The sequence below is a fragment of the Marmota monax genome, unplaced genomic scaffold (assembly GCF_021218885.2).
Source record: "Marmota monax isolate L192 unplaced genomic scaffold, Marmota_monax_Labrador192_F-V1.1 WCK01_AAM20220418_F8-fsc00090, whole genome shotgun sequence".
Lineage (NCBI taxonomy): Eukaryota > Metazoa > Chordata > Mammalia > Rodentia > Sciuridae > Marmota > Marmota monax.
This window is the reverse complement of record NW_026695219.1, coordinates 5,385,046-5,408,494: the sequence shown is the minus strand read 5'-3', so window position 1 is coordinate 5,408,494 and position 23,449 is coordinate 5,385,046. Positions and strand designations below refer to the sequence as shown.

The window sequence follows — 23,449 nt, the reverse complement described above, 5'->3', positions numbered from 1 at the left end:
TTCTCAGGAGGCTGAGGCAGAAGGATCCCTTGAACTCAGGAGTTCCGGGCCAGCCTGGGCAACACAGAGACCAGAAAGTGAGAGAATGGAGCAGCAGTCTTTTTCCTGTCCATTTTCATTGTGTGACAGCTAGCAAGAGACCAAGATCATAATCCTAATCATGCTTATTTAATTATTTTTTTTTCAAACCAGTCCTTTTACCTGTAAAATGACAAATAATGTGCATACAAAGCCTAGCACCAAATGTTGCTTGCATTCTCATTAAAGGTCTGCAGGAGTGTGTAGCCACCATCCCACCTGATCTGAATTTGCCTTTTAAGAAAATTCAAACATACACTGGACTTGATACTGGCACGTCTTGATGGACCTTTTTCAGATACAGGCTAAACACCAACAGTGTGGCCATAGCTGGCCGGTGCTTAGGCTTTCAAAAACCACGGGGAAGAAACACAGCACTCTCCCCAATCACCAAAAGCCTGGGGCGGCTGAAATGGACAGCTGCGGGGCGCTGAGGGGCCTGTGGGCTGCGGCAGGAGGCCGGGGCAAGTGGCTCAGAGCCCAGGCAGCAGCCACAGGTGGAGCTTGCTTAGGGCTGCTTCGCGCCTGTCCGAGTGGTTTCCCTGCACCTCTGGCTGCGCAAAAATCTTCAAAGGCATTGAGAGGAATGAGCCAGGGTTACAGCAAGTGCAGTATCAGCAGGCTCACCCCCTTTCACCATCACGGCCATAATCCCCTCTTTGTGTTCTCAGCAAGCAACGAAACATTTGTAATTCCTCTCCCTTTTCCAGGTCCAAAGACGCCCAGGAGACCAGCCTTGATTATTACGTTCCTCTCCGTCGTGCAAGGGGTAGCTCTGGGTCAGAGGCAACAGCTTCCAGCCAGTTCCGGGGCCCACAGAGCCCTGGGCAGCTCTTCCCACACTCAGTAGCCTGGGGCTGGTGATGCATTCTGATGAGGGGAGGAAGTGGCCCAGCCAGTTCCTGGGGCCAGAGAGGGAGACTAACACCTCCCACTGGAGTCCTTAAAGGAAAACACTTTGGGGACCATTAAAAGTGAAAGTGGCTCTGCTCACACAAACAATAACCACAAAAACCCTGAATCCATGCTAAGAGGTTCCAGGGGAAGGAATTAGCTCTCTCAGATTTACTTATTGCTCAGAATGCCAGGAATTGGTCCAAAATTCCCAGGATAAGAGTAGAATAGCCAAGCTGGAATTGAATTTTCTACTTCCCCCCCACAACCTCCCACCCCAGCCCCAAGACTATGTTCCATTTACACTAAGTCTGAAAAAGAGGAGAAAAAAAAAAGGTGGAGGTTCTCAATCCATCAGGAAAAAATAATAACTAACAAACCTTCCCTGTCTGAGAAAATCTAGGTTCTAAACTGCTCAAATGTAATGTAGCATTTAATCTCACACATTTATCTGAGCATAAAATACATGTTTATTATTCCCATTTTGCAGACGAGGACACCAAGGGCACAGAGGTATTAAACAAACTTTCAATTGGATGAAGAAACTCCCCTGAGTACTGCTCCTTTTCTGTTCTATAAAATCAGGCTAGTTAGCTGGCCCTTGGGAATTCACCTGGTTTTAGGTAAATTCTAGCTCCACCCCTTAGACAAGCCTTTTAATCTCTCTGAGACCCAGTTTCTTTATCAGGAATGAGGGCGATCATTGTTGACTTTTCAGGAATGCTGTGGATATCAGATGTGTCCACACAAAATAGTTTCCCACTGTCCTTCCTGGAGTGGAGACCTTAAACATATGTCCTGAGAAGGGCACCACTCCTCAGAGAAACTTCTGCATCTGCTATTTATTATTCAGACATTGGAAATCCCCTATTCCAAGGAGGATTCCTTGTCCTTTAAAAAATTCTTTTCTCAGTATATTGGATATACTACTGAATTTAGGTTGCTTCCCACAGGTATTACCTTGTAACTTAGGAACAAATTACTAAGCATCATGTTGGTTTTATGGTTAATATCCTGGTCTAGGAGGGTGGGGAGAAAGGTTATTCCTTTTTTAAGCGTGAACATAGCTAGGGAAGCCACCAGCGATCTCTTCATTCACTGCCCAAATCATGGCTATACAATTATTGTGGTGGGATTTTTCTCAGGTTGACCCCTGCTTTTGAAACACTGTATGAGGGAGTATTTGAAAAAAATCAGGAAAGCCTGATGGAGAAACTGTGCAAAGGAAAAGGGAGCACACCAAATTCTGCAAAGAGCAGGCCTGGAAATGCAGTGTGTTCTCTGCAACACAGTTGAAAGTAAATGTTTCCCTAGAACTCTGGAACTGGCATACAAAGACCTGATCCCATACAATGGAATGCTTTCAGAAGAAATGCCTTCTGCAAGGTACACTGTGGCATAGACTCAGAGGTCAACCTCAGTCACTTGTGGACATTGCTCTTTGCACAGTAGGAAGCCTGTTTTTGTATTAGTTAAGGTTGTTGCCTTGCTATAGTTTGGATCTGAAATGTCCCCAAAAGGCTCATATATTAAAGGCTTAGTCACCAGACTGTTGTACTATTGGAAGGTTGTTGAACCTTTATTAGGTGGGGCCTTCTGAACGGAAATTAAGGGGACATGACATGCCCTTGAAGGGGATTTTAGGACCCTGGCCCCATTCCTCTCCCTTTGCTTCCATGTTTCCATGTAGTAAACAGGCTTTTTCCACTACATGTTCCTGCCATTATGTATTATGCTGCCACAGGACCAATGCAAATAGGGTCAATCAACCATGGACTGCAACTTCTGAAACAATGAGTGAAAATAAACCTTTCTTCTTTACAAATTGCTATGTCAAGTATTTTGTTACAGTGACAGAAAGTTGACTGTCTTAGTCACTTTTTTTGTTGCTATGACCAAAATATCTTGCATGAACAACTAGTTTACCTGGTTTTAGGTAAATTCTAGCTCCACCTCTTAGACAGGTGTTTTAATCTCTGTGAGACCCATGGTTGGCCAGGTTCACTGCTTTGGACCTGAGGTGAGGTGTAGCATCATGGCAGAAGTATGTAGCAGCAGAAAGCTGCTCAGCTCATGGCACAGTGACCTACTTCCTCCAATTAGGTCCCACCTCCTACAATTTCCATCATCTCCCATTAGTCTGTTCAACTATCAATATATTAATCCACTGATGAGCTCAGTGCCTTCATGGTCCAATCACTTGCCCAAGCTGCATCTCTGGATATTGCTGCATTGGGGACCAAGCCTTAGCACATGAGTCTTTGGGGTACATTTCATATCCAAACAATAGTACTGACTAATACATGTCTATTGCCTATGACATGAGTACCCCCAGCCTATGAAGATGCTATATTTGGCTTGGATTAAGGTCCAAGAATCAGGAAAAGTGGTATATTTTTCCCTATGAAAATGTGAATTCTTGCTAGGTAAGATGGTACATGTCTATAATCTCAGCTACTTTGCAAGGCTGAAGCAGGAGGATTACAAATTTGAGGATAAACTGGGCAAAATAAAATAAAAGGAGTTAGAGGTGTAGCTTAGTAGTAGAGTGCTTGCCTAACAAGTGTGAAGTGCTGGATTCAAACCACAGCACTGAAAAAAACCAAGGTAAATTCTGAAATTAAGATTATTTCCTTCAATTTTACAGTTTACCTTTTCCATTTTGCTCTGATAACCAGGAAACTTAACGTCCAATTTTATCAGTTTTAGCAGAAGTGTAAGGTTGACTGACCCATGCATCTCCATACCATAGTGGATTTGATCTTTCAATCCTATCCACATCTTCTGTAGTACTGATTCAATAGTTATTGTTATTATATAATATATACTCTAGATAATGTACCCACTCCACTGTGAAACATTACAGGAATATAAAAAATAACATAAATAAATGTTTATAAAACCCTCTAACTGGGACCCAAGCCCTAACAAATTTCTAAGGAAGAGCTACCTGGTACTGTGAGTCGGGCTCTTCTGTTTTTTTTGTGAAGACACTGACTTATAGGAATTCAATAAGAATTAATGATGTAGCTGCTCCAGAGAACTTTAAACTACTTCAGAAGCACAGAATTTATCAATAATAGCCACAACAACCAAGGATGTTAATACTCTTCTGAAACCGAGTAATGGTCTGGCTCTTGATGAATATTGTCTCCCCTAAACCCTGCCCTGATCTGCTCCTTCCCACCCACCTGAGCCCTGGGGCTCTTATTTCTTAATTTGCAAGGTTGTTTCAGGTTTGTTTGATTTTTTTTTCATATAATGTACAAAATAGTCCCTTGGGGTTTTAAATTCAAAATACCTAGCTGGTAAAGCAAAAGCCCAATAATCAGATGTGGTAATAATTATAATCATCCTTATTCACTATTTTGAAGAGTCTGCTTTTGTTTCATAGTGGAGGACAGGAAAGTAAGTATTGCTGTCCAAATATTCTCCATTAAGGTGGCAGGAGATTAGACAGCACCAGGGATGATGCCACCTGAAGCTAAATTATCACTTAATATACATAGTGAGCAGCTGATGTCGAGAAGTGAGCATCAAGCTTCTTGCTAACATGATGAGCAATGGCCATCTGTCCCCACAAAGCCTGGCAGCATGACCTTCAGTCCCAGGCGTTGCCAGCATGGCCCTTTCCCATGATGAAGGATGAGAGAAAGAAAGAGCAGCTCAAATAATTTTCTGTTATTAGCAACAACAAAAACCAAAGTGCTCATCCATATTTTTATTGCATATTTTCTCCTAAAGAAAAATAGAGGAAGAATCAACAGGAACCCAGAGAGCAAGTTAAAGCTTACTGCTGCCTGATTCTATTTTCTTAGAAGGAAGATGTATGCATATAATTAATATGCACTCAAAGAGCAAAGCAGAGCACATGCATTATATTAGAAATTCCTTCATGTTTTATTAATTTAAGCTACATGAAAATGTCTAGCTGGAACAAAAGCACAGATCAAAACCTCAGACCACTAAACCTCTATTGACAAACTGCAATAGTCACTCTAAACTTGGTGACTACTGTTGTTGGCAAAGAGAAAGTACACAATAATAGAAGTAGGTGAGAACAAATTGCTACAAAGATATAACCTTGCCAGTGAGGGGTTTGTAATATAGATTGACTCATTAAATCCTTATGTGAATTGAATGCATTTCCCCATTTGTCTCCTGCATTCTTTTCTGTGTCTGTCATACAAGGGATCGTTAGCATCATCAGAACAAAAAGGGGGAGAAAAGTAAGCGCCTGCTTCTCAGTGGGAATCCTTCATTGGACAGAGAGTAAGATAACCATGTCCAAGATCAACACCACCAGACATTATAAAATGTTTCTCTAAGCCTAAGTGGTTCTCACAATATCAAGCAAACATGTATGCCGTATGTTATTTTTGTAAAGAATTCTATTTTTTCACAACCTTTTACTTAGCTCTCTGGATTTTTTATGTCTTTTAACGTAAGTTATTTCCTAAGAACTTGGTTTAATAGGCCATTTAAAGAAATAGGAAACATTCTATAGCACAGTAGGATAACTACGGTTGACAACAATTAATGAAATATTTCAAAACCAGCTAGTAGAGAGGATTTTTAATGTTCCCAGTACAAAGAATGATGTATATCTGAGGTGATGGATATGCCAATTAACCTGATCTGATCACTACCTATGGTACATATCTATTGAAATGTCATGCTGCACCCCATAAATATATATAATTACTATGTATCAATTAAAATATTTAATGTACATATTTTAAGAAGTTGGTTGGTGTATACCCTTAGCATGTGCCAAATCATGATGAAGAAAATAACTCATCATGGCTTAAGCCATAAAATTATTGAGTTGGGGGATGACTCAGTGATAGAGCACTGATCTAGCATGTGCAAAGCCCTGGGTTCCAACTCCAGTACCAAAAAGGAAAAGGAAAAGAAAAACAAAAAGAAAGAAAAGATCATTCATTATGGCCCTCTCAATAATCTGGAGGGAGAAATGGCTTCAGGGTAGGTCAGCAGCTGAAGGGTGTCCTCATGGGCCCAAACTCTCCCCTTTCCTCCGTTCCACCATGCTCTGTATATTGTATTTTTCCTGCTAATATTTGTCAGCTCAAGGTCCAAAGTTGGCTAACAAAGCTTCAGGTATCATATTCTCCTACTAGCATCCTAGTAAGCAAGAAAGAGACAGAGATAAAAAGTTTTGTCCTTACTACACTTCCTTTTTATTCAGGAAGAAAAGCTCTCTTAGACATCCTTATTGGCAGTGCTGTTTCATATCCATCCCAAGACTAATTGCTAGTGAAATTAAAACAAGTTTTGGCCAATCATGATTCACTCCTGGAACAAAATCTCTGCCCAGTAGTTCTGAGGTGGCCAGACGGGTGGATATGGGCAAATGGCTAATGGATAGGTGAGGAACAGTACCCTAATATATGACCCAACAGGCTCAGGGTCATCCTCCTCCTTGTTCTCCAAAACCTCCACCACCCCATGGAATTTCCGTGGACTTTATAAAAAATGGCCTATGTAAAATAGCTGCACACCAGATGGGATATTATATTCAAAATCTGTTTCCTTTATGTCTTTCCAAGCAGTTCCCTATTATTTTTCATTCTTCTAGTGTTCTATGTATGTAATTTTTCTTTCTTCTGACAGCATCTGTCTGTTACTCTTATGTTTGTCTCTGAGCCTTCTCTCCTATCACCTCCCATGTTTGAATAACTTAGCAATTGTACATCGACTCATCCAATTTTATTTCACTAAAAATCTAAAAACTCAGTGAGTCTGCTTATAGTTCCTACATTCAGGGTAATAGTATTGAAGCTCTGACTTCAGTCTCTGGGATCAGAGCTGTCAACAGCAAGGCAAGCTTCCTAGGCAATTTTCCTCAAAAACAACAGAGGGTTAGGCAGAAGGCCAGAGATCAGGAGTCTCTGAGGGCTCGTGATTGAGCTGTGCAGTCTGTAAGCCCTTGGTCACCAGTATGCTTTCTTCCATTTATCTTCCATGAGCGATTATCAGATGCATTCAGTTGGTGGGGGTGAGCAATCTTCTTTGAAAAAAAGATTTCTTATTGAAGCACTCAGTCATCAACAGCTATTTCTACCCCTTCTCCCCCAGGTGGAGTCCAGCTCTGCGTCATGTCTCAGGGACAAACTTAACCTAAGGCAGGACATGCTCAACCAGCTCTACTCCCACATTCGAGCTCTAATTGCTTGTACAATCCTAACAGAACATTTATAAAGAAACTGCTGGTTTCCTAAAAAGAAAAAAAAGACAGAAAGAAAGAAATCCAGATGTACCTGGCTTGGCAGAGAGGGGAGATTCTCTCTGTAGGGAAGAGGCAACAGGATCTTGAAGCCAGAATTATGGTTCTCTGTGAATGCTCACTGATGATCGACCTTCTCACAACCAAGGCTGATCTTGTTGGGACAGGTCAGGGGAGGGGAGCTGCACTCCCTCTCCCAGGCTTGGGTGTGGCCATCTCTACCTTCCCCTTGACCTTCTGGGCTACAGCTGAAGCCAGGTTACAACAGATAAATAAGATTTTTCTAAGAAATAATAAGGAGGAAATAAACCAAAACGATCACTATTCAGCTTATCATAAATCTACTTCAGCCTGGCTCAAGCTCAACTTCTTATTATCAGAAAACATCTACAACAGAATGATCAAAGGGCTCTCTGGACTGCCAAGGGCTGAGAGCAACTCAAGCGTTGAAAGCAGTCTATCTTTTTCAGGGGTGATTTTGCCCACCAGGGGACATGTGGCAATGTCTAAAGACATCTCTGGTGTCACAACTAGGAAGGAAGGTGCTGATGGAATCTAGCAGGTAGAGGCCAGAGATGTTGTTAAATATGTGGTAATGTACAACATCGATTTCACAGCAAGGAATTAACTGCCCCAAAGTGTCCATGGTGCTGTGGATAAGAAACCCTATCCTAGAGGAATACACTACCCTACCTTTGAAGAAAGACCAGGGACTGTGGACCTTGTTCTGCCAGCATTTGCCCATTACCAACCTGAAGGCTTAGAAGGAAGGGGAAGAGAGACCTAAAGGACTATGTACTGGAAAATCATGGTTGATCTCTGCAGTTCATGGGAGAGGGAGGGTGTGTTCCCCTCTACTTTAAGACTGAGTAAGAGAAGACTTCAAGAAACCTACTCCATCAACTTGATACAAGTCTTCTAGAGTTTAGAAGAAACATGAGCTGGTGTTTGGCTCTTCAGGGACGCAAATCTAAGCACAGGAGGTTGACTAGATCTCCGGCAGAGGTGCTGCATAGGAAGGAAGCTACAGTTCTACCAACAGCACAAAAAGGCCAGCCTAGGTTGTCAATAAATAAATAAAAAACAAAAGAACAACAAAAAATAAACCACCCACCTACAAGGATCCTTTGGTGGAACAGACTTGTCCCTATACAGGGACAGCTTATGATGATCAAGGAGCTGAGCATGGCCTACAAACAAGCACCCAGGGGAAATGCATGGCCAGAGAGAGATTCTGAGAGGGGATTTCTGAGAATCCCACAAAGAACTCTGTGAGAAAGCATAAGTCCTACCTAGACAGGACCAGTGCAGATACCAGTGGTGTCTACGAGCTCTCTGCATCCCACTCAGTGTCCAACCCCCAGGAACCACAGCAGAAGCCAATGAGTGTGAGAAGAGGGTGAGCAAGGAAAAGGGGAACTAGCTAGCCATGCCCTTCCCCAGTGACCTTCTAAGAAGGAGAGAGACCCAAGCCGCATAGGACAAAGGCTGTTGTAGGATAAAAAGTTAAATTGGCACCAAGCTAAATAGAGACATGTGATTGTTTGACTGGACTGGGACTGTGTTTATCTAAGAATAATTATCAAGGGAGTTAAAATGGTACAGCCACCATAGAAAACAGTATGGCAGTTTCTCAGAAATTTAAAAATAGAATTACCATGTCATCTAGAACTTTAACTTATGGGTATATATTTTCAAAATAATTGAAAGCAGGGACTCAAACAAGTATTTGTACACCCATGTTCTTAGTAGCATTATTCATACTAGCCAAAAGGTTGAAGTAACCCAAGAGTCTATTAACAGATCAAAGGAAAAACAAATCCATATACAATGGAATGTTATTCAGTGTTGAAAAGGAAATTCTGGCATAGGCGAAAACATAGGTGAACCTTGAGGACATAATGCTAAGTGAAATAAGCCAAACACAAAAGGACCAATACTGTATGATTCTCTTTACATAAAGTACACAAAGTAGTTAACTTTGTAGAGACAGAAAGAATGGTGGTTGCCAGGTGCTGGGGAATGGAAAGTTATTGTTTAATGGAACTGAGTTTCACTTTGGGATGATGGAAGAGTTTTGGAGATGGACAATGGTGATGGTTGGACAACAAGTGAATGTACTTAGTACTGCTGAACTCTACACTTAAAAATGGTTAAAATGGTAACTTCTATGTTACTCTTTTTTTTTTTTTTACCATGCTTCAAACACTGGAAATGAACAACAACAAAAAAAATACCTATCAAGTTTATTTGATCTGACCAAGATTCCTTCCAAAGGGAAAGGAAGAGTGAGGCCAGAGTAAGTTTAACTGGGGTCAATAGGGGAAAAAATGAAGTCAATTTCTACCTGCATCTTAAGAGGTTCCAACTATCTAATAAGCCAGCTACTCTTCTTTAAACTCCTGGCATTTAACAACACCCCAGACTCTAAGTGTCCCTTTGTTGCCAGCCTCCAACTTGCATTCCTGGACCCTTGCCATTGGTAGTATCCAATTAAGGGGAAAAAAAATTCTTTTCCCAGGGCTGAAGGCTTGCTCTCTGGACTCAGCTGGTGTTTTCCAGAGCTTAGTAAACCATTACACAGTGGTACAGACACCATTGTGGTGACCCAGTTTTTTCCTTAAATTAACAAAAATATAAAATTGATTTTTTGGGGGGTATACTGACCTATGATGTTGAACACATGCAACAATTTTACTTTGGAAGTCACAATAACACCAGAAGTCCCTATAGTTGTGAGGTCAGGAAATAAGAAGAATACCCAACTCATATAGAGAAACAACAAAAGCCTGCAAATCTTTCCTACTGTGTCAGTTTCCAACACTTTTCCTCCAAGACATTCAAGCTCAAAACTCATTACCTGCTGTGTCAGTCAGCTTCACATTACTATGACAAATGCCTGAGATAAACAACTTATAAAGAGAAAAGGTTTATTTGGGCTCACAATTTTGGAGGTTTTAGTCTGTGATCAATGAGCTGTTGCTCTGGGTCTGTGGTGACACCATGATGGTAGCATGTGAGTAAGTGGCAGAACTACTCACCTCATGGCTGGAAAATAAGAAAAGACAGAAAAAGAGGGGGAAAAAAACAGGGTCCTAATATCCCTTTGAAAACCACACTCTCCACACTCCCCAATAACTTAAGACCTTCCACGGGCCTCCACCTCTCAAAGATTCTACCACTTCCCAGTAGCAACACACTGGGCCTTTGAGGGACATTAAATACCAAAACTAGAGCACTTCTTGTAATTATTACTCTTTGTTCCCACACTGAAGGCTGGAGCACAGATAAGGAAGGCCGTGGGTGGAGTGGGCGAGAGCTCCACCATTTCCTTCACACAACAGAAAGTGAGCACACTGGAGTGACAGTTTATTGGAGTGACAGTTTATTAGAGTGACTCTGTGTAAACATAGCCTTGAATCTGCCTTCATGCATTTTTAAAAATTTCTGCTGCTTCATTATCAGCACTAAACTGCGATATAACAGGTATCAACAATTTGACAATTGAGAACAAATGCCAGTTAGTAAAAAGAACTTTGACCCGGTTTCAAATCCTGGTTCTACCGTTTACTAGCAGGGCCTTGCCCTTGAAATCTTTGTGCTTCAGATTTTTCATATGTCAACTAGGCCTACAGTTGTTATGGGGATTTGTGAGATAAAGCACTTAGCACAGAACAGGTTTTCCATAAATGGCAGCCTTCTGTGCATGTAGCTGTGGCCTAAAATGGAACCTATAGAATTGTAACAAACAGGACTTTTTTTCTAATTCCATCTAGGCTTTTATTATGGAAAACAATTGTGAGACTCTTTCTTTTCCTATAGCCAGCCCAAAGTACAAGTCATAATGCTTCCCAGGACTATGTATATCTATTAGGATGCTTTCAGTTACAAGAACAGAAAATGCAGCAAAATGTACCTTAAACCTTACAGCATTTATCAACTCACATAACAGAACTATAGACAGAACAGTTTTAGGGTTAATCAGTGAGTGGACCCAGATTTATGTGATCAAGGATCCAAATCTTTCCTTCTTTCTGTTCTCTCATTTTCAGTACAGTGACTTTTGTCTTAATGTTTGTAGTCTCACAGTCACAAGATGGTTGCAGTAGCTCCAAGCATTTATTTCACCCTTACACAATAACTTCATAGAGTTAGAAAAATAAAGAGTTTCTGCCATGGATTTTTTTTTTCCCCACTCACTAGCTTGTTTTGAAAAGCAAAAATAATCCTTTCACAGAAGGTCACTACTTGGCAATCTTCCATTCACATCCAATTGGCCAGAATTGTATCATATGTCCATGCTGAACCAATCACTGGCAAAGAAAATGAGATAAGCAGAAATGTCTTGGACCAATCCAGATTCACCCCAGGAGGACGTTTTCCATAAGTATAATAATACCAGCAAATAATAAACAATTGTGTCACTACACCACCAAAAATATTATCTCCAGGCTAAAACACTGTCAGAGCTCCATAAATTTTATGGGTAAATAAAATATGTAGTGTAGAGCTATAAATAGCTATGAGGCTTGGAGTTTCTACTAGCAAAAGGACCATAAGAAAAGTGAGTTGCTTTGGTTTCTTTTGGATAGCTCTTCTCCCCATGTTTCTGTCTTGTTTTGGTCAGATATTCATTTAAGTAATTACTTCAGTGTTTTTATCAAAATGATTTATCATATTTTTTAAATGAGTAATTTCAAAAGGTATGAAGGAAAACAGCAACAAATCACTACAAATCCCCCTGCCCAGTATTAACTGATGCTAATACTTGATCAGCACCATTGAAGACAACACATGCATATGAAAGGTACAGAAATGGAGCACTACAGATAAATTAGTTAATAAGAATGATGTGATACTTTTGCTCTGAATTATTAAAAGTCTTAAATTTAATTTTACTTGATTTTAATTAGGAAACATAATTTGAAGTGAAAGTATTGCCAAATTTTAAACAAATATTCCTTGGCCACAGATAGATTTTTTTTTAAAAAAAGAGAAAGTTTAAATGTGTAAGAAATTAGATAGTTTTTTTTATTTTTTAAATACAAGTTTAATTTTAGTAAAGATTGATAAATGGAGTAATTAGCTTTTTCCTATTCCTATTCTCAAATTCTTGCTGGTGGTATTATTTTGTTTTGTCACATTTTTGATATTTGCACTATCTGCTCTATAACCATAATTCTGAGGCCAGGTGTTTTGAACAGGCCTTATTTGCTTTCTTCCTTTGAGTCTTTTGGAAGCAAAGTTCCTGAAAACAACAACTTCACTTTGCTCTCCCTGGATTCTCCAACTGGGCAAATGAGTGACTTCAAGAATGTCTAGCCACATGCTGTCATTTCTTATTCTGCACTTCTTAAGCTGTTTCTATCTTACAGTATAACCTGGTCTTATCTATTCTTCAAAGGCTAAGTCCCACAACCTTAAAAATGTCTTTTCTGTCTACTTTTCACATCAGAATTTTTACCTTTTCTTTGAAGTCTTCCTAAATCTATTGTCTGTACCATTATCTTTACTACTTAACCCTCTACTGTTTGTTGCATATTTCACACTGTGAAAGAAGAGTTATGGCCACAATATAATGCTAAGTGCCATCAGGAGGGTGTATCTGTGTTGATGTTAAGTTCAGAGTCTATGTATTAGTTCCTTGAATAGATCATAAGTTTCTTGACAGCAGAGATTAAATCTAATGGTACATTTTTGCCTGGCACAGGGCTGAGCACTTAATATATACTCAATAGACAAGAACTCAGTTGAAATAACTCTACACAAAGGTATGCTAGAACAACATCCTCTGACATAAAGGAGTTTAAAAGCACAGATATACCCCTGCTTATTAATCATTAAGAACAAATGGCTGCTAAGTTCTCCCTACTTAACCCTCTGGTATAAAAGCATGTCTCCAGACTTCACGGAAGGAGATGATCTAAAAACTAGAAGATAACTGGATCACTCTCTGTGAAACCACGTGAAGAAATTGTATGTGTATACACACAAATATATACAATGTGTATATATATAACATACACACATATGTTGAGAATTGAACCCAGGGCCTCACTCATACTCTGCTTTTGAGATATACCCCCAATCCTAAGAAATTCAGAATTTTTTTTCTTATTTCTTTATTTTTGGTGGGGAGGCGGTACTGGGGATTGAACTCAGGGGCACTTGAATATTGAGCCACATCTCCAGCCCTATTTTGTATTTTATTTAGAGACAGGGTCTCACTGAGTTGCTTAGTGCCTCGCTTTTTGCTGAGGTTGGCTTTGAATTCGCGATCCTTCTGCCTTAGCCTCCCAAGCTACTGGGATTACATGTGTGCACCACCGTGCCCGGCCAGAATTTTTAATGACAAAAGTTATTGGTCTGTGGAAAAATGGTATTTTTGATTTATGAAAATCCATTTTGTTCATTAATTTGACAAATATCATTGAACAATTACTATGTGCTAGCTTCTGGGGATTGTTGAACTTGATAAAATCCTGTCCTCAGAAGTTTAAGGGAGAGGAAAAAAACAGGCATTAAACAAATAAAAATTATTTTGGTGGATAATTCAAGAGATGAATTGCAAGTATTAATGGGGGTCAGAATCTGAGAGAGCCTAGCTGGTCCAGGGATCAGAAAAAACTTTACTGAAGAAGGGTATATAACCCAAGAGCGGAACAGGAGTTGAAATTCCTTTAACTTAATTAGAAAAAAAATTAATGGGAAGGTTAGATTTAAGGAAATCTTTTTTTTTTTTTTTTAAGTGCTGGGGATCAAACCCAAGGCCTCTTGCATACTAAGTACATGATCTTCCACTGAGCTACACTCGAGTACCGATTTAAGGAAATCTTCACATATAGGTGTGGAGTCAAAGGTAAGTGCAGACAGAAAAAAATAAAGTGACTCCTTTAAAACATTCAGCAATAAGTTAAAGATAAACAAGAGAAAAATAACCACAGGTAACATGTATTGAAGTAGTATTTGTCAGAGGACTTGAAGTCTTACTTATAAAACAACAACAAAAATTAAGTGAGAATATCTACTTAGTTGAGAATATCTACTTGCAAATGTCTGTTCCCAATTAAGAAATATCTCTATTTTAATGCTTTAACACTCTGTACCATTGTCTAGGCTTAAAATAGAAAGGGGCACTGCTTATAATTCAGACCTGCACATTAACTTTTTCCCACAAACTAGAAACTTTTGCTGTTATTGATGATCACACAAAAAGTCTCAGGGCTACATATTTTCATAATATACCTACCAAGTAATCATTTGCTTATAAAATAAATATTCACATATTATTCTAGATTCTTAAAGTAAGAATTAATTGGATGCAATGTCTTTTATCCAAGACATTGTAGGAGATATTTCACAATTCCTAAAAAAAAACCCCAGATAACTCTCATTGTATTAACTAGATATATTCCAGCAGAGTGTGTGTGTATGTTTGTATGTGTGCACATGCTCAATTGAGTATGTATTATTGGAGAGAGTCCCTAAATCATGTACCATGATTTTTTTCATTGATTTCTAATACAGTAATGAAAAAATGTCAAGTTAAGGAACAAAGAAACTCTAGAAGTAAAGATTTTCCACATAGGTGTTACAGAAATACCAACTATATGCTTTTGGGACAAATGATTTAGCTACTCACCATTAGCCAAATAAGGTCTGAGTCACCTCTGTTTTATTTGCAAATGTCTGTTCCATTAGCCCCAAATCATTTCCCTCCAACCACCGTCTTTATTCATGCTTTGAATGAGACCAAAGACTCAGATGAGTTTCATGGACTCTCCTAAATGCATTTAAATGCAGGATCTGCCCTGGGTAGAGTAGTTCAGTGGTAGCATGCGTGAAGCTCTGGATTTCATCTCCAGTAAAGGGGAGGTGTGGGGGTAGTAATAAAAATAAATAAATAAAGGTTCTCCACCCTCAGACATTCTAACTCAGTAGGTGGGAATGCAGAGGGCCAGAATTTGAGTTTTTCTCAGGGCCCTCTCTAAGTCATACCAAAGCATGGACTAATTGGGAACCCTTGATAACACCCTTTCCAGATGCCACTTTCTCTGAAAGTCTTGCCTTATCCTTTCAGCTCCACTCTGTTCTCCTAATCTGCACCTTAGCACTTAGCACACAGTAACCAAGTGCTTTCCAGCTTCTCCCTCTCCCTTCCCCTTCAGAACCTCTGTAAAGCCCAATGTCCACTATATTACTCTTTCTACTCCTAGTGCAACACTCAGATTCTTTTAGTCATTTGTACATAGTCATGGAATGAATCAATAAATGAACGAATCAGGGGAAAAATGTTCAGTAATTTTTTTTTTAAGATAAAAAGGTTAACATAGGGCCTGGCCCTATGGTCCTGGTAGGTCTTGGAGAACCTCCTGTGCTCCTCCTTCCAGGTGGGCACTCATCTCCAGGAGCAGGTCATTTCTACGCAGCCCCACAGGAATGGCCTTTCTATGAGCTCAGATTTCATGCTTAGCTTTAGGATTTTTTTTTCTTTGATTAAAAGTGGGGTTGTGAAATTAGACTTCACCACCCACAAACATTTAATTGCACAAAATCATAGGCTTGAAATTCCAGGTTCTGAAAGATTTCAAATTCGAATGAAAGAGAAATGTGTAGTTTGGGGGAGAATTCCAATTACACTTTTACAGGGCGCTACCAATCAATTTATCTCCTAGCTTCCACAAACACCATAAGAAACTTGTTGTTTTTTCTGAGAATTAACTGTTTCATTAGATGTGTCTGGACAATTACGCACAATCAATCTTGAGATCCTCGCAATAACAGGAGGGCAAAGTGGTTGCATGAAGAACGAAGAAATAAAACGGGGAAATAAATGTGTAAACAAGAGCACGATCCAAGGGCTAAATGGAGTTTTGGTGGGCAGAAAGGCAGCTTTGGATGCGCGCTTCCGCAGCAACCCCTCAGTCCCACTGCTGTGAAGGACTGAATAAATGGGAGTCAACAGTGCCCCTTAAAAAAAAAAAGGAGAGAAAGAAAGAAAGAAAAAGAAAGAGCAACCAGAGGACGTAGCTGTTTAGGAATGCCTGCATCGCGATTCTTATTTACCATTGCAGAGCTTAAGCCTTGCTGCCTACGCATTCACAATATAAACAGGAAGGATTAGAGTGACCCACGTCCCAAAAGACTGAAGCAGTCCGGGAAAAGCTCTGGTTACCTTGCATCCTGAGCAGCCTGCCCCTTGATGACAAACGTCCCAGATTCGGGCATTCTTTTGTAGTTCATGGGAAAGCACGGCTAATCCGTGCAAGCCAGCGCGCACACATCCCAGCTCCATTCAGTTTGTCCGCACAATGCGCTCGCTGAGCTCCAGACCGTGGCTCCTCTGCCGGTCCTCGCTGGGCCCCTTGCTTCACCTCCACGTGCGGGCGCCGCCTCGAGGAACTCAGTGCAGAAGAGGGTGGGAGGGCTGTGTGGGAAAATTAGAAAGGAAAAAAAAGTGCTGGCTGCAGGGAGGAAAACAAGATAGATCAGTTTGGTCCTTTCCCTCCAACCAGTTCTTGCTCACTTCTCTATTCTACCCGGGATTCCCCTCACCTTCTAAATTAGATGTGTCTGGACAATTATGCACAATTGCACTAATATGCACTAATCATCCTCCCTTGGCTCTTTTACTTTTCTACTCCATTGGCTCATTTAGCACTTACCTTCTTTTTTCTTTCTTTCAATGAGGTGCTGGGGATTGAACCTGTGGCCACGTGATTGCTAGACACTCTACCATCATGTCAAATCCCCAGCCAAGCTCTAAGAACTTTTCAGGGAGTGACTGAATCGTCATGCCCGTTCTGTAAAGTTGTACATATTATAGATGAGAGGAAACTGAGGCACAAATTAGTCTAGTGGGCTCTAGAGGTGGAATCAGGCCTCCAGAGCTCATTCTTCACTGCTAATTTACAGAAGTTACTCTTGCTGTCACTAGCACAAAACCCCTCTGTAATCTGCTCTGGGAGTCCTGACACAAACACATCTGTTTCCATCTCAACTGCCTCTTTTAGAGAGAATGCAAGGTCACAAGCCAGTCAAATGGAGACTAGACAGAAACAGTTCACAGTTCATCAAAACATTTTCACCAAAATGCATAAAAAAGAAAAACATTTTCATCAGCAAAGCCTGGCTGGGATGAACATTCTCTTGCTTCTATAAGGGTTCCTGGCTCAATAGAGTCTCCAGCTTCACCAGCTCTTTCCCTCAATGAGGAGGTTTAAAAGCCACACTGTAGTCAATGGTGTCCTCCCCTGTGGTCCTAGCTTCTGCAGAAGCTGGGGCAGAGAGAAACTGCTTGAATTTAAGAGTTTGAAACTAGCCTAGTCAACATAGGGAGACTCCATCTCAAACAAAACAAAATAGTCAAGTTGCAGAAAGCATGAACCATTGGCCTTGGACATTCTTTAATTGGATGAAAGGAGGGTGTTCCAAATGGCCAAGAAATATATGAAAAATTATTCAACATCTCTAGCAATTAGGGAAATGCAAATCAAAACTAAGTCACTTCAGTCAGAATGGCAATTATTAAGAGTATGAATAATAATAAAGGCTGGCAAGGATGTGGGGGGAAAGGCACACACTCTTACACTGTTGGTGGGACTGCCAGTTAGTACAACTGCTCTGGAAAGCAATGTGGAGATTCCTGAAAAAAAAAAAAAACTAGGAATGGAACCACATATGACCCAGCTATCTCACTCCTTAGTATTTTTCCAAAAGATCTAAAATCAGCATACTACAGTGATATAGCTACTTCAATGTTTATAGGAGCACAATCCATAATAGCCAAATTACGGATACAACCCAGATGCCCATCAATAGGTGACCAAATTAAGAAAATGTGGTACATATATACAATGGAGTGTTACTCAGCCATAAAGAAGAATGAAATGATGGCATTTGCCTGTAAATGGATGGAAATAAAGAAAATCATACTAAGTGAAATAAACCAGACCCAGAAAACAAGGATCTAATGTTTTCTCTCATATGTGGAAGCTAGAGCAAAATAGGGGAAAGAAGGTAGTTAGGGATGGGATTTGATATCATAAAGACACAGGAAAGATTATTGGAGCAGATAAATAAGAGAGAGAGGAAGGAAGAGGAAGGGAAAGAAATATGGAATGAATTTAACAAAATCATGGTATATTCATATGTAAAGGTATAAAAAGGAATTTCACCTTTATATATGTAGAAGAAAGAAATTTAGTAGAATAGAAGAGGGAGATGGGGGAGGAGGAGGGAAGGAAAGCGGGGGCAGGGATTGGGGATTGAAATAAATTGCTTGCATCTATGATCTCATCAAAATTAACCCAAATACTGTGTATAATTATAATATTTCAATATAAAAAGGAAGATACACTCCTTAGATTACACTCCAAGACCTCTTATTCTCAACTACCTACATGCAAACAGCTTACTCCCTCGCTGGGCTTGACCTTTCAAGAAGCCAGTTCTGGAATCTGAGCTACCATGTGGGAAGCAGGACTCCATAAACTGTTTTATCATCCCACAGCCACACCTGAGGCCTCTATCCTGGCCTGCAGAACCACCTCAACACACACACACACACACACACACACACACACTCACAGGTGCACACTGGTGCACATGTACACTACCAAAAAAAAAAAAAATGGTGTTCCACAGAGGTTTTTTTAATTGGTAACAAGAGATCTCCTTGATGTCCTGGAAAATGCCTGAAGGAGTATACTACATATCTGGGAATACTTAGATAATTCAGAAAACAGCAAGAGAGTAAACAAAATCCAGAAAGTCCAGGCAGTTAAGGTTTTTGAGGCATGTTAGTAAGAAAACTGTGCTGGATGTGTTGGAGGTAGTGGTGGGGGAGGTTCATCTTCATTAATAATTGAAGAAATGAAATTTGGGGCCAGGGCTTAGTTAGCTTCATGGTAAAGTCTGTGCTTAGCATGCAGGAGGCCCTGGGTTGTTCCCAAGCACACACACAAAATTAAACAGCAAGAAGACACCAAATTTTACCTTTTGAACTGGTAGTCAGAGGGTAATACTAATGATAGAGTGTGCTATTTCATATACTGCTGTTGGAAACACACATAGAAACATACTTCAAAGATAATTTGGAAATACTTTTTAAAAATCACAAAATGTGTATATTTAACCCATCAGTCCGGCTACAGAGTTTTATCTTAAAGCAATAATTAAAATGTACCAAGTATTTTGGATAGAGAGTTAATGAAATGTTCATAATACCAAAAGAATGAAACAGATCTAGATGTCCATCAATAATGGACATCTTAATTGATCTATGAGACGCCAAAGAAAAACTGTGTACAATATATTGGTACCAGAAAAAAAGCAAATGCTGAATATGTGAATCATAGAACATTGTTTAAAAAGAATGTATATAGAAATAGGTCTGGAAGAATATACAAAATGTTAACTGTGCTTAATGCCTAAAGATTGTGAGTTTTTTTAATTTTCTCCTTCATGTTTTTCTGTGTCTTCTAATGTATCTTCAGTGAATACATATTATATGAGTAATATAGGAAAACAAATTTTTTTTTCCTTTCTTTGAGATGAGGTCCCATTACTTTGTCCAGGTTGGCCTTGAACTCCTGAACTTAAGTGATCCTCTCACCTCAACCTCCAGAGTAACTGGGTCTATACATACATGCCACCTCACCCAGCTAAAACACTTAAAGAAAAAAAATATATTTGTTTCTTTCATAATCATAAAATCAAGGATGGGACAGTCCTCCAAGTACATAAGCGTACTCATTGAGTTTTAGGACTTTCAGCGGAATGTGGATCTTGCCACATAATTGTATGGTACTCAAGCATTAGTATATCATCCAATGAATAGCATAGAGTATGTGGATTTAGGTTCTCACAAAAGAATTTTACTGGAAAGTGTTGCCATCCAATGTTAAGCAAATGCCCATCCAAGAGAAGAGATATTCAAAAAAGACAGTCTGAGAGGCCTGCAATTCCTATAGTGAGACTTGGGACAATATTATTGCACAGCAGTTAGATCATTACCTCTGCACACAGACCTCATTAGATTAGCATTCCACAGAAATGTCTTTGCTGAGTTATATTTTCATGTTTTACCCTTGACTTCTATCTGAGCTTAAAATAAAATGGTCATCTGAGGAATATCTTCTTTATAAGTCCTTTGCTGCTTATGGTTTTTATGTCATATATTTTATCTGTGTATTGACTCCCTTGATAAAATCCCTGCAGAGCAGTTGTGTTTAAACTGGCTTGCAGGAGCTGCTGTGAGGGATGAGGAACCAAGACCCTCTTCCAATAGAAGACTCTACTTTTATTTGTAGTGCAGAGGTCAAATATATTGTGATTTCATCCCCCTCCAAAATGAACCATTGGAAAAGAAAAAATCCACCAATATTTGAGCCCTTACCTCTCGTATTATAAGAACCAATTATTCTTATCCAGAAAGCATTGTTTAAGAAAGAAATACTTTGATACCACCCTCATCCTGGTTTTGAATGCTTTAAAAGAAGGCAAAGAAATTCAACACAGTTTTAAGTTGCTCTTTCTAGAGGTGTACCTCACAATTAGAAAGTTCTGTATGCCACTGAAACTAGTCTTTCAAAGACTATAGTTATAAAATCAGTGATTATGTTGTAAAGACCACAGATAAATACTATATTTGTTTCTTAGGACTGTCGTTACAAAGTACTACAACAGGTACTGGCTTAAAACAACAGAAATTTATTGTCTCATGATTCTGGAAACTAGAAATCTAATGAGGTGTCTGCAGGGCCATGCTCCATCTAAACCTTTAAGGTTTTATATGAAATCGTACTTGCAAGGAATTTATTTCAATCTCCATTCCCTACCCCTGCTTTTATTCCCTCCTCCATCCCCCTATTCTCCCTCTTCCATTCTATTGAATTTCCTTTCTTCTACGTATACATAAAGGTGAAATTCCTTTTTGTACCTTTACATATGAATATACCATGATTTTGCTAAATTCATTCCATATTTCTTTCCCTTCCCCTTCCTTCCTCTCTCTCATTTATCTGCTCCATTGATCTTTACTATGTCTTTAATGATATCTAATCCCATCCCCAACTACCTTCTTTCCCTTATTTTGCTCTGTGCCTCTTCTAGCTTCTGCTGTTTGTTGGCACTCCTTGGCTCAAAGATGCATCATTCTTATCTCTTCCTCTGTCACCACATGGTCATCTTTTCCCCATGTGTCTCTCTGCTTTTCTTATAAGGACTCCAGTCATATTGGGTTAAGGGCCCATCCTACTCCAGCATGATTCATCTTAATTACATCTGCAGTGACCCTATTTCTAAATGAGGTTAAATTCTGATGTACTATAATTATGAACTATCAGTTATATTGTTCTTATTTCTTAGGAGCCTGTTCTTATTTCATGGATATCTTTCCTCACCCCCCTGAAAATATTTATGTTTCTTTCTTCCAAAGTCTTTTTTAGAAGGGAGGTGTTAGAGAATGCCTCTTGTACTTCCCTGGGTACTATTTCTTCCATGTGTTAAGCTTTGTGCTTCTTTTCTATATTAGTTTCCTAGAATATTTGTAACAAATAACCCACAGGACTTTAGTATATCTGGGGGTGGGGCACAATTCAACCATAACATATAGCTACAGAACTAATTTTTTAAAGCTGTCTGGTCTTGTGTAAATGTTATTTGTGTGCTGAGATAAAATTCCAATGCCTGCATCATAAATAGAGTGAAAAAAAAAAACTCTGCTATATCTCAAATACATTAGATGGGAAGACAAAATTATCTTTTTTAAAATGTTGTAGATGATTCAAAAAGCAGTTCCATTTAATGATGAGACTTATGTTAGTTCAGCTTTCTGTTAGGCAAACAAATACCTGAAATAAATCAATTTGGCTCACAGTTTCAGAGCTTCCAGTCCATGGTCAGTTAATCTGTTGTTTGGGGGCCTGTAGTAAGATAGTGCATCATGATGCAAAACATGTAGAAGAGTAAACTGCTAACCTCACAGTGGCCAGGAAGTAAAGAGAAGATGAGGAAGGCACAAGGGTCCCAATATCTCCCTTTAAGAGCAAGCCCCTGTTTACTGGAAGACCTCTCACTAGACCCCACTTTCTTAAAGTTTCTACTGCCTCCTAATAGGGCCATCCTATCATCTAAGCCTTTAAAACACAAGCCTTTGGGAGACATTCCAAAACAAAGATATAGAAATACTGATATTAAAAACTCATTTAAAGAGTTTGAATAACATGATTTCTTAATAAGAGAGAGCTGAAAAGCACTTATTCATATTAATATTCTATTTTATATGCTCAAGACCCCTTTATTATAATACACATTGAGTTTCTAGGTGACAATTCCACTTGAAAAAGAATTCAGACTTTTTTAATATTTATTTTTTAGTTATAGGTGGACACGATGTCTTTATTTTACTTTATGTGGTGCTGAAGATTGAATCCAGTGCCTCACACATGCTAGATGAGCACTCTACCTCTGAGCCACAACCCCAGCCCTCAGACATTTTTTTAAGTGTGAGAATAATTCTAGATTCTTGGTTTTGTATCTTAGTATATAGTTTCTTCTCATCCTACCTGATTTTTACTTTTTAATCTTTTCAAGGAACCTAATTTATTGGGTGCCTACTATGTGCACAAAAACATTGTGCAAGGAGAAATAGTAGTGAATAAACAGGTTTCCTATACTTGTGGAATCTCCTGTAATTTTATTGAAAATTTAATTCAGTTTAGAAGCAGAGTAAATAATACACAAGGAGCAATGAAAGGAAGGGACAAGTTAATAAGGAATTATTGGTAAACAATAATTGACATCCTCAAATTGTTAATCCTTAGAAATCAATGTTTGGTTTCCTCATGTTTAACTCAAACAAAAATGGATTCAAAGAAAGGAAGAAAGAAAGGAGGGAGAGGGGGAAGAAGAAGAATAAGGAGGAGGAGGAGAAGGAGGAGGAGGAGGAGGAGGAGGAGGAGGAGGAGGAGGAGGAGGAGGAGGTGGAGGAGGAGGAGGAGGAGAACAACAAGAAGTAGTAGTAGTAGTAGTAGTTTATTAAAACAAACTCCAAAGCCATAACTAGGAATACAGAGGTGGAGCAATCCAAGGATTGTGAGCTCATCATTTTGGATCCTCATCATCTGTGCAGCTCATGGTCTGTCTGTCTGTGTAGAGTTCACTGGGCAAAGATTTTTTTCCTCATCTTCTCCATCTGTTACCAGAAACCTGCAATTCCACTATTCT

The 23,449-nt window shown here is 39.4% G+C and overlaps 1 long non-coding RNA gene across 2 annotated transcripts in view; it reads right to left on the bottom strand.

Annotated features, from left to right (window-relative positions):
• Positions 1 to 16,665, bottom strand: part of LOC131423746 (uncharacterized) — a 52,539-nt gene extending 35,874 nt beyond the window's left edge. For both annotated transcript variants that reach the window (XR_009225709.1, XR_009225710.1), the window contains exon 1: positions 16,395 to 16,665. This is a non-coding gene — a long non-coding RNA (uncharacterized LOC131423746). The remainder of the gene's footprint in view (positions 1 to 16,394) is intronic.
• Between the last annotated feature and the right edge of the window lie 6,784 nt (positions 16,666 to 23,449).